The following is a 13,356-nucleotide window of genomic DNA, read 5'->3' as shown; positions in this document are numbered from 1 at the left end:
CACTGAATAACATGGATCATTCAGATGACGTTCTTTTTAGCGCAACAATGCAAATCATCTCACTCACGCATTCTGGGTTTGTTATTAGCACTATGGAATCGCATCAATGCACATTTCTGCAAGTTCAAATGCTCACATGTGCAAGCATTCAAATAAAGATGAAGTAGATGATGCAAATAAATTTGGAACATACTCAAGGCATGCAGTGTTTATCCTGGGTCTGTTTCCATCAGTTATTCACACTACTGACATTGAATATTTTAAAAAAAACCTCAGGGGAAAACATGATATCGATTATCCTGGATTAAGTGGGGGTTTTGGTAGCTCCTCCAACTTAATTGGTGTATTCAGGATGCATGTGATAATCCGGATTCAACCTGGCTTATTTTCACAGTGTGACTAACCCCACAGACTCCATTACTGTGGGAGAAGGAATCTACCTCACTTTTTCTGCAGCAGCTCCAGGTTGTATAGGAGCTATACAGGTGTTGAATCCTATTATCAGCAAAGATTCAGCTCTCTTAAAACCCAGAGCAGCTGCAGAGGAACTACCATTAAAACCTCCATGGATTCTCTGCCCTACAATATTGGAGTCACCAGATGATGTATCTGATGCCTGAATCCATTCTCTTCCTCCATTAAGTCTCTTTAACTATAACCAGTAGAAGTACCATACTTTATCCAAGGTGATGACTTGCGTTTTCCACCTCTTTTTGTACTCTACTCCCCTTTAACATTAGGACCAATCTGAAAATTGTTTAGATATAGGGAAAAACAGGGTCATCTGATTAGTCCTCCCCCCCAGTTCCCACTTACAATCCAATCCAATAAATGTCCTTTTCTCTGTCTTCCTGTGGCCTCAGCAAATGTTGGTTGAGAACACACATTTGTTGATACAACATCAAGTGAGGAGTCTAATTTGTTGTGGTTATATGTCTTCAAGTCGCTTTCTACTTGGGGCAACCTAAGGTGAACCTATCATGGGATTTTCTTGGCAAGATTTGTTCAAAGGTGGTTTGCCATTGCCTTCTGCTGAGACTGAGAGCATATGACTTGCCCATGGTCACCCAGTAAGTTTCATGCCCAGGACTGCCCAGTGGGTTTCATGGCAAAACGGGGAATTGAATCCTGGTCTCCAGAGTCATAGCCTGACACTTAAACCACTATGCCATGGTAGGTCTAATAGTGTCTATGAAATAGGAGAAACTAGTGTGGTGGTATAGGAACTCTCCTAAAGTTCTTGAATTTCTAACTACTTGCTTGTACTCTTCTTTGGTGCTGTCCCTCTTCTTTAATTTCTTAGACATGCACCTTTCAAATTTTAGTTCATCTGAAAGCTCCTTACGCATCCATCCTGGTTGCTTTAGATACCATCCACTTTACTTTCTCACTGGAATTCTTTGTGACAATGGGGCTAAACAGACTGGCTTGAAGCACCGGCATGTTTGTGTGTGTGGTGTTTTGATGCTGCGCGCCGAACCACATGGTGGGGGATGTTATGGCACTCCATTGGTGCAGCGTTTAATTTGCAGTTCTTTTTAGTTCTGGCAAAGCGCCAGTTCGGGGTCATGGCATGCGGGGGCCATGGCCCCAATCTGGCAAGGAAAGGGGCAGTCTGTTTTGCCCCATGTTTCAATATCTTTCTATTAAATTATTCCCATCTACTATGAACTTCTTTTTCTTTGAGCATTTCTGAATTTTGTATCTTTCCCAGTACTTACTTAAGCTTATTGAAATCTGCTTTCTGAACATCTAGAGTGTGCCTTCCATACCACCAAAATCGGCTGGCAAAGCACACCTGGGGGACGGGTGATGGTCAAGCGGCAGCACAGCTGCAATTTACTGTGTGTTGACAGCTGTTTTTTCCCATTCTGACCTGATCCTGTCCGATGCATGGCCAGGGCAAAAATGGCTGTGCGATAATCTCCTAACTCTTCCGTTTCAGTTCCTATATTCCAAACATGAAATTCATCCTACTGGGGTTCAGTAATACCTTTTAAATAATATCTGTCTTCCTGTGTTAAAAGTTTAAGTTCATCTTGTTTATTTCCCATGCTCTATGGATGAGTGTAGTAACACCTGAAACCATGGGTCATTCCCTCCAGTTGCTTTATTATGATATTTTTCCTGTGCATTCTTCATTACTTATGCAACCCTAAGGTGAGCCTATCATGAGGCTTTCTTGGCAGAATTTGTTCAGAGGAGGTTTGCCTTTGCCTTTCTCTGAGGCTGAGAGAGTGTGATTTGCACAAGGTCACCCAGTGGGCTTCCATAGCTTAGTCAGGATTTAAACTCTAATTTCCCAGTGCCCTAGTCCAACACTCAAACCACCACACCACACCTTGCTAGTGAGTTTGTAATATCAGGAGTTTTGACTCACACAACCCCATATCTGTCTCTTGAAGTGGTTCAGAGTGTCTATGACACCAGTCTATGCCTTTTCCTTTTTTAAATGTATCTGTCATATTTAAGAAGTATCTGGATATAAATGAAATAGAAGATTAGCCTTGCCTGAGCTTATCTTGTTTAGTCAGCGATAAGGTTTACAAGGAGACACGGTAGGAGGCCTTAAAGGATCCGTGAAATAAATTGGCAAAAAAGAATAATAAACACAGTCTATCAGCACGAGCCTACTGCAACATGGCTTTCTGTCTGTAACAAAATTAATTTCACACATCAAGTGACTGAAAATGTTGCCTGTATGCTATACTCCTTTAAAAGCAGATACGTTCCAATAACAACCATAGCAGGTTCAAGAATGCCATAACAAAATATGTGTCATATTTATTTTTCAAACATTTTCATGATCAACAACTAACATACCATCACTTGTAAAATGAGGAGGCAAAACAAAGCCTACCAATATCCCTGCTAAAACAGCTTCATTTTCCTTGCCAACTACTGCCATATTTTTTGTGCTTATAATGTCAAAACATTCATTTGTTGATGCCTTGCTGACGTTAACTGAAACATGTTCACCTTGAACCATGCAATGCCCCTTGAAGCCACTGGACATCTCCACAATAGTTTGGCTTAGTGTGGACGTATGAGGTGGTATTGCCTTGAAACAGATTTACTTGAAGAGTCAATGCATGAAGGAACTGCAGAATCCAGAAGTTAGCAACAGTGAATTGATGTCATCAAAGAATCTTAGCATGATCTCTGATTGGGTTTAGCACTTGATGATGGTAATGGCTTGTTAACACTGGCTTGCTCACATGTGTTAATCCAGTAATTTCCCCAAGTGGTACTTAAAATTTCATTTCAACAGACTTTTTTTTTTAAAAAGTCAATGCCTTGCAGGCTTAGAGGCAATGCAATTTGTTTTCTATATAACTTATGGACATCTCATGCACACCAAATGTTTGCAGGAGCTTAAGAAGGGCTTGTTTGATGATGATGCATTTTTAGTGGTCTCACGTGTAAAAGGAAGGCTACTAGACCATAAATAGCTCTTATTTTCTATTGATTTTTCAGGTAGACTCTCTGATATAGACTCCTTTCTTAATTTAAGTCTTTAATGGTAGAGCCAAGGATGTTTGGATAAGCCTACGCAGCAAACACCCTTCTGATTGTTCAACGAGAGAGACTAGTCTAAATTCATGATCATGGAGCCATTTAATTAAAGACAGCAGATAAATCTTCAGGTTCTGTCTGACTTTGCTTCCCTCCTTCAATCTCTTCAATTGATCCCACTAATAGAAAAGATAGTGTTGTCATGTCTAGAACAAAGAATTATGGATTATACCCTCCTTTTGAAGAGAATGTAGACAAATACACTTGGTTATCAGTTCCCCAGCAGCAGCAATATGCAGCCCTGTTTAGCTCTTTCATGGACATCTGGAATAAAATTCAGGATAGACTGGACTACCTAATCATTCAAAAAAGTGGGTCAGTGGATGCTGATCCATTACAACAACTTGGGTACTGTGCCCCTGTCTCAAGCTACCCCTGAATAGCCACTTCTGCCTGCCTCTTTACATTACCTAGCAGGAATATAAGTGTAGTAAGAAAGGGTAACGGGAGACACACTTTCCTTCCTCCAGCAGAGAATCAAGAATACCAGTGTGGAAACCTACTGAACCAATATAAAATACTATTCTTCAATTAGGTTAGTTCAGGAGTTGAAACCAGATCTTATTAAGTTGCAACGCCCAGCATTCTTTCACCATTGGCTATGATAGCTAGGCATGCTGGGAACTGCAATCCAACAATTGGAGAGTTCCATAATTCCTACTCCCCATGTTTAACACTTAATGCTAAGGAGCCACAGTGTTATTGGAATAGATGAAGAAAAATTAGTTGACATTAACAGTCCTGACAAGCACCATTTCCACTGTGCTGGAACCAGTAAGCCTTAGCCATTCCTGTCTTGAATCTTTGGATCTGAAATTACTACCACTTTTTCAGACATCTGTTTCCCTACCATTCAGCTAGAAACAGATCAGATTAAGTTGCTATATTGTATTCATATTCTGAAATCTGAGCAGTAAAAAGGGGGGATTAAATAGAAGAAGCATCATGTAGCAACTGATTATGACTTTTCAATAATAATAATAATAATAATAATAATAAGGTTTATTTGTATACCGCCCTTCTAAAACAAATTAATCAAGGCGGTTTACAACAATTTGCATAACAATAACATAACACTGCATATTTCAAATACATCACAATATCAATAGCAATACATCTCAATACAAAAAGGCAACAATACAGTTATCAATATAACATCAATGCATATCACAAAACAGCCAGTATTACATAACAACAATATTAATATCCAAACAGCATTAACCCTCCAACCCCCAGAGTTACCACAAATACAAAAAAAAAAAATCCCCAAAACTGCCCAGATGGTATCAGGGCCCAAACCAGAGTTCTTTCAGCCGCGCTTACAGCAGCGGCAGTGGCAGCGGCTTTGGGGCAAGTCCTCCGGCCGCCTCCCTGGTGGCATGGGGGGGGCGTGGCGGCATCCTCCTTCGGGTGCTGGCGAGCCGGCTTAAGTAGGCTGCTCTCACTGGCCTCTCCCCTCCGCAGGTGCACCGCCAGAGCGGCTTTGGTGCAAGTCCTCCGGCCGCCTCCCCGGTGGCATGGGGGGGGCGTGGCGGCGTCCTCCTTCGGGTGCCGGCGAGCCGGCTTAAGTAGGCTGCTCTCACCGGCCTCTCCCCTCCGCAGGTGCACCGCCAGAGCGGCTTTGGGGCAAGTCCTCCAGCCGCCTCCCCAGTGGCATGGGGGGGGGGTGTGGCGGCGTCCTCCTTCGGGTGCCGGCGAGCCGGCTTAAGTAGGCTGCTCTCACCGGCCTCTCCCCTCCGCAGGTGCACCGCCAGAGCGGCTTTGGGGCAAGTCCTCCAGCCGCCTCCCCGGTGGCATGGGGGGGCGTGGCGGCATCCTCCTTCGGGTGCCGGCGAGCCGGCTTAAGTAGGCTGCTCTCACCGGCCTCTCCCCTCCGCAGGTGCACCGCCAGAGCGGCTTTGGGGCAAGTCCTCCAGCCGCCTCCCCGGTGGCATGGGGGGGGCGTGGCGGCGTCCTCCTTCGGGTGCCGGCGAGCCGGCTTAAGTAGGCTGCTCTCACCGGCCTCTCCCCTCCGCAGGTGCACCGCCAGAGCGGCTTTGGGGCAAGTCCTCCAGCCGCCTCCCCGGTGGCATGGGGGGGCGTGGCGGCGTCCTCCTTCGGGTGCCGGCGAGCCGGCTTAAGTAGGCTGCTCTCACCGGCCTCTCCCCTCCGCAGGTGCACCGCCAGAGCGGGTTTGGGGCAAGTCCTCCAGCCGCCTCCCCGGTGGCATGGGGGGGGCGTGGCGGCGTCCTCCTTCGGGTGCCGGCGAGCCAGCTTAAGTAGGCTGCTCTCACCGGCCTCTCCCCTCCGCAGGTGCACCGCCAGAGCGGCTTTGGGGCAAGTCCTCCGGCCGCCTCCCCGGTGACATGGGGGGGGCGTGGCGGCGTCTTCCTTCGGGTGCCGGCGAGCCAGCTTAAGTAGGCTGCTCTCACCGGCCTCTCCCCTCCGCAGGTGCACCGCCAGAGCGGCTTTGGGGCAAGTCCTCCGGCCGCCTCCCCGGTGGCATGGGGGGCGTGGCGGCGTCCTCCTTCGGGTGCCGGCGAGCCGGCTTAAGTAGGCTGCTCTCACCGGCCTCTCCCCTCCGCAGGTGCACCGCCAGAGCGGCTTTGGGGCAAGTCCTCCAGCCGCCTCCCCGGTGACATGGGGGGGGGCGTGGCGGCGTCCTGTAAGCGAAGGGAGAGGGAAGCAAACTTACCTGAATCTACTTTCTTTCCTGCCCAGCTATCAGATTTTTCCTTTCCTATTCACTAACCTTTTGAAATAAGGTTCCCAGTGTTAGGAAGTCTCTTGCTTAGGGGAATTTTAATTAGCTCAAATATAGCCGAGAGGAGGCCCTAACAAAACCACGTGCCGGAATCGGGTCCCAACAGTGTATACCAGAGGTCGCCAGCAAGCCCCAAGAGAAAGAGAGGCTGATACCAACTAGGTCCAATTAAAAGGGTAACGTTTATTAAAGCACAGGGAAAACCACACAGCAAAAGGGGAACATATACACACACACACATTCTTAGCTACAGCAGGGGATGGGTGAGTTAGGGAGATAGGTTTGAGAAAGAGAGGCACCACTAGGGAATACTATCTTAGAAGTCTTCTCCAGTAAGTCTGATGAAGCTTGGATGGATAGTGGATCACGGCCGCAGGAGCGTGGGGGAAGAGCTAAGATCAGAGTTCAAACTAGCATGGACCAGCTTGCAACCTGGTGATAGCACAAGGAGGGTCCAAAAACCCGGGGTTCTTATAGTGCGAAACGTAGCTGGAGGCTAGGGGGACTTGCTAGACAAAGGTGTTGATTGCTTGGGCTTTGTTAAGCCAAGAGCAAGTAATGTGTTGCACAATGCATTTAGGTCTGGACACAATTCGGAGGGGCATCCGACTTGATTACTGAGTCATTAAACTGATCACTGGCTCATCAGGTATGAAGCCAAGTCTGTTGTCTTACTCAGGTAAGCAGTGGCGATTCTGGTTTGGCGACTCCCAAACTTCTTGAGGAGAATTTCCAATTCCATCTTTTTCTAGGGACTCTGCCTTTGCAAGGTTAGTTGCCTACGTGGTCTCCTTGCCTTTGGCTTAATCGTGGGTCCTCTATGAGGTCAGTCAGGGGTCATAGCACATACCACATGTACCCAAAATTTTATTAGAACCAAACATGATAACACCAGAAACCAGAACTTAGAACCTCTTCACTGGTCCTCGGGGCAAGGTGGAGTATTCTGAGAACAAGAACATTGCCTTGAAAAGTGTGTGTATGTTCATATTCTTCATTCATTACATGTGTTTGAACAAATACTCTGTTTGAAGGAAAGCTTAGGCCATATCTGAAGAACTTCATGTTCTTCATTTTTTTTAGAAAATAAATCATACTGCCTCTAAACCTGCAAGGCACTGACATTTAAAAAACCGTCTTGCTCCTCAGAAAGCTGAATTTGCTTCAAGAATATCAGATAAAGGCTCTAGTGGAATGGCAGACAAAACGATTCCCCTTCACTTTATCTGCAGCTTTCATTCAAGCTACTTGAGTACCATTGAGAAGTAGGACTAAGTTTACCAAGCCAAACTCTACTATCTGCAGCTTTGCTCATGCCTGTTAGTGTGGTCAGATCTCAGGGCTGGATCCTTCTTTAGTCCTCAGAGCAAGGGGGAGAAGTCTTAGAAGGGAGTGAGAGGAACAGGGCAGTAATACTAGCAGAGATATTTGTTTTTCCATTTTGTGTGCAAAGTATCTGGATTATCTGTTATGTAGACATCAATTCCAAAATTGGACTATCTAGTACTTTATTTCAGTTTATTAGAACCACAGTAAAAGTAAACAAAACAATACAAAATATCCATGGGAGAAATTAGTTTTCAGCCAAACAAGGACTATGAGAATGAGGCCAGCAATTAATAAATGTTTTTGTGGGGGTTTCGGGCTCTGTGGCCATGTTCTAGAAGAGTTTCTTCCTGATGTTAATAAATTAATAAATAGTCTGTAGAAACCTATTTTGGATAGGTTTACGAAGCAGTTGCAGCTATGTTCTTGAAAAAAAGCAAGATAATGCAAATAATGATTTTTGGGATCAGATGGATAGAGTGGCAGGCTTGTCTCAAGTAACACAGAAATTTTGAGGAACCATGTAGGGGTGAAAATTCCTCTTTAAGTTATTGGCAGGGTAATAATAATAATAATAATAATAATAATAATAATAATAATAATAATACATTTTTATTTATATCTCCCGCTTCTCCCATAGGATAGTCCTATGTGACATTACAGTCTATTAAAGGCTGCAGATTCCAAGCTCAATCAGACCCCTAGCCTTGCCTAGAGTTATATGTGGCCTTGTTGTATCCTTCCCATACTCTTTGCCTGAAATCTTGTAAATTTGCTTGTAACTTTTCAAGAAATATATTGCTATTTGCATCCACATGTTAAGATGGAGTCACATGGCCAGGAGTTGTGGGCTAACCCTTTAAAATCTTGCTATGCAGTGACTACTTGTCTCACTGAACTGCCATCGGCCCCATCGCCCGGCTTGCTGACCAAGTAATTGCAAGTAGCTGCAAAATCAATGAATCAAAGCTGCTCTCATTTTTTTTCCAAAAAATCATGTGCCCATAGGTCACATCACAAGCACAAAGGCAGCACTGGGAAGGAGGAATGGTGGATCTACCAAAAACTGAGGAGGGATGGTAAATGCCCTTCTGCCATTAGTCCCTCCCCTCCAGAATGATGCAATTCAGACCCGTCTTTCCTACTTGTTGAACATGCTCTGGAATTGATTTTTTTACAAAGGAACTGCCAAGAAACTAGTGTCAGGAAAGAGCAGGGTGTTTTTTTTTTTTTTTTTTTTTTTTTTGCATTTGCCTCATTTCATCGCAATTGAAACCGAATATGGTAGGATCAGAACCAGTTTCAAATGGGAATGACGGTCATATAACCCAATAAGCAATTTGCTTTAAATTATAGTGGGAACGCAGCCTTAGTCTACATCTGAGCTATTGCTGTGTGCTAATATTTTAAAAGGTGAAGAAACATTGTTAAGAGTACTTGAGCTGGCGGAGAGGAAAGGAAAGCCAAATACTAAGGGGAAAAAAAATAAAAGGTAAAATCTTTGTTCAGTAGAAGTTACCGTCTCCCATCTTTTCAAAAGGCGATTGAACCTGTCAATGCAAACAGAGATGCAGTAGGTATTATGCAGTAAAAGCCTTGTCAGAAAAGAAATTATCCAGTCTAAAACATACTGGTATGTCATATTTCAGACAATGCCATGTGCATTCAGATGGAAATAATAACATTTCCATAAAGAAAGAAAACTATATAGGTCTTTATAATAAAGATACCTTTGTGCTTATTTACATTTTTAATGACTACAAGCTTCATTCCTTATTTTGAATACTGTTACATCACATTTTGCATACATGAAATATTATTAAATATTTTAAATTAAATATAAATATTAAATACAGTATACAGTAAGTGTTAAAAATGCACGGCAAACAAATGGTCTAGTCTTATAGTGTGGTGTAGCATGGGAGTTCTCATGGGTATCCTACAGATAACTGCACTATTATACAGACAGTAATGTAGTAGAACCATGGCTTGTAGGGTCAAAACCTAAGACTATGGCCCCATTCCCACTGGGCAAATAAAGCAACGTGTATTGCTGCGACTCTGGATCGGATCAAGCTGGTGGTATGAGTCGTATTCGAATCAGGTCCATCGTTCCCACTACAAAAGGGAGCAAATGGACTCAGTTTTTCTTGACCCATGTTCCCGTTCCCATTGATATCTCCATTGTATTTTGATGCGGTTTTTTTGTTTGTTTGTTCCCCGTTTTCATTGCCTTTCTGGAACCGTTTTTTTAAAGTTGTCAATCAAGCGCTTAGGCGATTAGACCACACAGTGATGTCTAATCCCTCCTCCTTCTTCTTATCCCCCCCTTCTTCTTCAAACCACCCCAATATGCAGCAGCCAGCCACCCCTTTTCTGTCTCAAAAAAGGAAACAAGGCTGGAAAGAAGGCCACATTCAGTGTTTGTTTTTTTCCCCTCTCTCTTTTTCCTTTCTGCTCACAAAAAGTTTTCGCTAGCCTCCCTTTCTCCATATCCCTTCTCCTCTTTCCTTTCTTTTCCCCTCCCTCTCCAAAAAACCCAGTTTAACTTTTTTTTCTTCTTTTTTTTAAAAAAACTTTTACACACTCGTTTATTATTATTATTTGCAAAGAGAGGGAGAGAAGGATGGCTCTGTGGGGAATTTGAAGAGAAAAAAGTTGAGGGGTTGGATAGATACATAAAGAGAGAGGAGTTGTATTTCTTAGCATTTCTCCCTTTAATTTTTTTTGGGGGGTGCTTAGGCAGCCTAAGGCCCTTTTATTACAGTTGGGAGCCTCGGGGATTTCCAAGGCAGACAGAGAAGCCCATTTGCAACTCAATGGTGCTCATGAGCAAGAGCCTCAGGTCCAGCATTCCTGCCTCAGGAGGATTTGGTAAGCCCTCACAAAGCTGAGGAGAGCCTGAGTGAGGAGGCTCCTGGCCTCTATAGGTCTCCTCCAGAGCAGGGGGACCTTCTTCTTCAAACCACCCTAATATACAGCAGCCAGCCACCCCTTTTCTGTCTCAAAAAAGGAAACAAGGCTGGATGCAGGAGCCACATTCAGTGTTTGGGGTTTTTGTCCTCTCTCTCTTTTTCCTTTCTGCTCACAAAAAATTTTCGCCAGCCTCCCTTTCTCCATATCTCTTCTCCTCTTTCCTTTCTTTTTCCTACCCTCTCCAAAAAACCCAGTTTAACTTTCCTCTTTTTTTTAAAAAAAGTTTTACACACCACTAGGGAAAGACTACGCAAACGGGGGAAAATGGTGCCCGAAATGCCAGGAAAGAACAAAGCTGGTGACACCCCCAGGACAGCCCCTTGAACATTGCTCCTCCCCCAGTTCGGACACCCTTGTCATTCCCATTAATTTTCTCTGGATCCGACACGGCAGCTGCAAAAAAAACAACACCCCAACCTGTGGAAAAGTGCAGTCAGGATAATCTGGGTTATCCACCGCTGATTCGGGTTTTAGCTAGAGAAATCAAAGTTGGATCAAACATGGATTCAAATAGGAACGATTTTCCTTAAACAAGGATCAAACACGAGTTCAAATGGGAACGATGTTCCTATAATCCGATTCTTCATTCGATTTATACCCCAGTGGGAATGGGGCCTATGACATCAACAGCTATCATCATCCATCTTGAGGACCTCCTTGTTGCCTGAGCTGCAATCCCCACAGTAGCTGGAATGGATTTTTGCAGCAATAATGTGTTATAGTGAGCTGTATCTTGTAAGGCTCCTGGTTCAGATGAAAACTGCTAGAACTTCATCTATACAGATATAGGTCACATAGATCAACACAGCTGCCTGCATTCATTCATTCATGCATACACTGGAGTGAATTCTCTTGTAGGTTGTTATAGCTATACAGCATGTCATGATGAGGGCCTTTACTTCAAAATTTGCCACCACAACACTGTTTACAATAGTGCAAAACTACTGTACCTATATCGGGGTGGGGGCAGGTAGGGGTAGGAATAGGAATAGGGGTGTCTAGGTTGAAATCCATTGTTAACTCAAAATCTTACTTGGAGAGACCTTAGGCCCTTCTGTCTCTGCAGATCTAACAACATGTAGGTGAGAACTGGCCCAAGACATTCTGCTGCCTAAGGCCATGCACCCACTTATCAAAGCTAAATTACATAGTAATGAAAGGCAACTTAATTTGCTACTCTCTCAGCTTTGGCAGCGAAAGTCTAATTATAACAGTGTAACTGATAATTTGCTGCCTTTTCATGATACATAAAATCTGTGGCCTTAAGGCATATTGGTTCTTTCTGCCTGATGATTGGGACGGTCTTGATTTTACATTATATATCAGAGTGCAACTCTATTTTGGATATTTTAAAGTTAAAAGTATGTGGTGAGGCTGAGGACTGGTCTGGATTCAGGAAACAAAAAGGTGCACAGGGAACAAAGGTCTTATCCTTTCCTTTCCAACTATTTGTGCCTGAATGCCTCCTTGCCATATGTGACATTTACTGGAAGATTTTTTAAAACCTTCACCATGCCCTGACAGCAGAGCATGGTTCCCCCCTACACATACACACACACACACTACTAATTGTTGAGCAGATTTGTGCACTTTTTAGGGGAAACATAACTGGAGTGGAATGGGTTGCACTCTCGGTGCACTATGTTCCCAACTGGATTGGCACCTGAATTTAATTTTATTGGTGGTATGAGGTCCAAACAGGTCCTACTGGATGAGTCCCCTAAGCCTACAGGTATATTGCAGCAGTGATGTTTGTAACCTATGAGCTGAGCTCCTTAAAAGAACATCATATGTTGAATCAGGGCAATAAAAAGGAAAAAAAGAAAAAATATTGAAAATGATTAGATATAAAGGAAAGCAAAGTTCCTTAACTTTACTAATCAAGTATATGGGAGAATTTTTAGTTGCTTGGTTTACTACAGTGTGACAAGCTAAAATTCCATCTGCTCCATGACTGTTCAGAGATTCAGTCATCCTGGCTACTAAAGTGGAAAAAATTAAAAACGTCTCATGTTTCAGGTAGAGTTTTTAGATTCTTTATCTGCAAAAGCATTCCACTATGCCCACAGACTGAGGGCCAAATGATGCAATACACTTAGCACATCTTCAGAAGCATTGCTTTCCAAATTGTGAAAGACATCTGTTTGTCATAACACACTGAGTTGCCTCAACTGCATACTTTACATTTAGCATGTTTCCTTTTGTGATTTTGGTCATTGGATGATAGTTTGCAAGTTTGATTATAAAAGCAAGCATCTCTGAGGAAACCTCATTTTCACAGGGAAAATGTGTAATTTTCACAGAATATGCTTTCCTTGAGAAGAGGACAAAACCTTAAGGCCATACTGCAAGTGAACAATCTCCCCACCTGTGAGGCCACTTCTGTCCTGTCCATTTCCCCACAGTTACAGCTGCGGCTTGAAACTCAGTAGTGACAGAATATTTTTTTAAAAAGCAACCTCCCTTTGAAACAAGACATGTAGGATGACTATACCTTCTTTTCAAGCCAAACTGAACTCCTGTAAGCACAATTCAGCTATGAAACAAGATGTGAACTCCCTCTGAATCTTGCTTGAAAGGGAAATTTTAGGGAAAGGGTTTGTAATTGCCAATATGGTGGCAAATTCAGATGAGAAAAAAGGGTGCACCCTCAGGGGGATTGGAGGCACTTGTGTCTCCTCATCTTTATAGGGTGTCTACACCTGCTCTAGAAGAATTCAGTTTTTACATGCACA

At 43.6% G+C, this 13,356-nt stretch overlaps 1 protein-coding gene across 1 annotated transcript in view; it reads right to left on the bottom strand.

Annotated features, from left to right (window-relative positions):
• Positions 1–9,153: 9,153 nt before the first annotated feature.
• The window catches only part of LOC149323944 (protein S100-Z-like), a 31,776-nt gene continuing 27,573 nt past the window's right edge, over positions 9,154–13,356 (bottom strand). The window contains exon 4 of the mRNA XM_089512866.1: positions 9,154–9,195. The gene's annotated coding sequence lies outside the window, so the exon portion shown is untranslated. The remainder of the gene's footprint in view (positions 9,196–13,356) is intronic.

The sequence above is a fragment of the Sceloporus occidentalis genome, unplaced genomic scaffold (genome assembly GCF_023333645.1).
Source record: "Sceloporus occidentalis isolate IW3139 unplaced genomic scaffold, rSceOcc1.0.p SCAF_1, whole genome shotgun sequence".
In the NCBI taxonomy this organism is placed as follows: Eukaryota; Metazoa; Chordata; class Lepidosauria; order Squamata; family Phrynosomatidae; genus Sceloporus; species Sceloporus occidentalis.
Note: the sequence above shows the minus strand (reverse complement) of the source record. Positions and strands in the feature narration are given on the sequence as shown.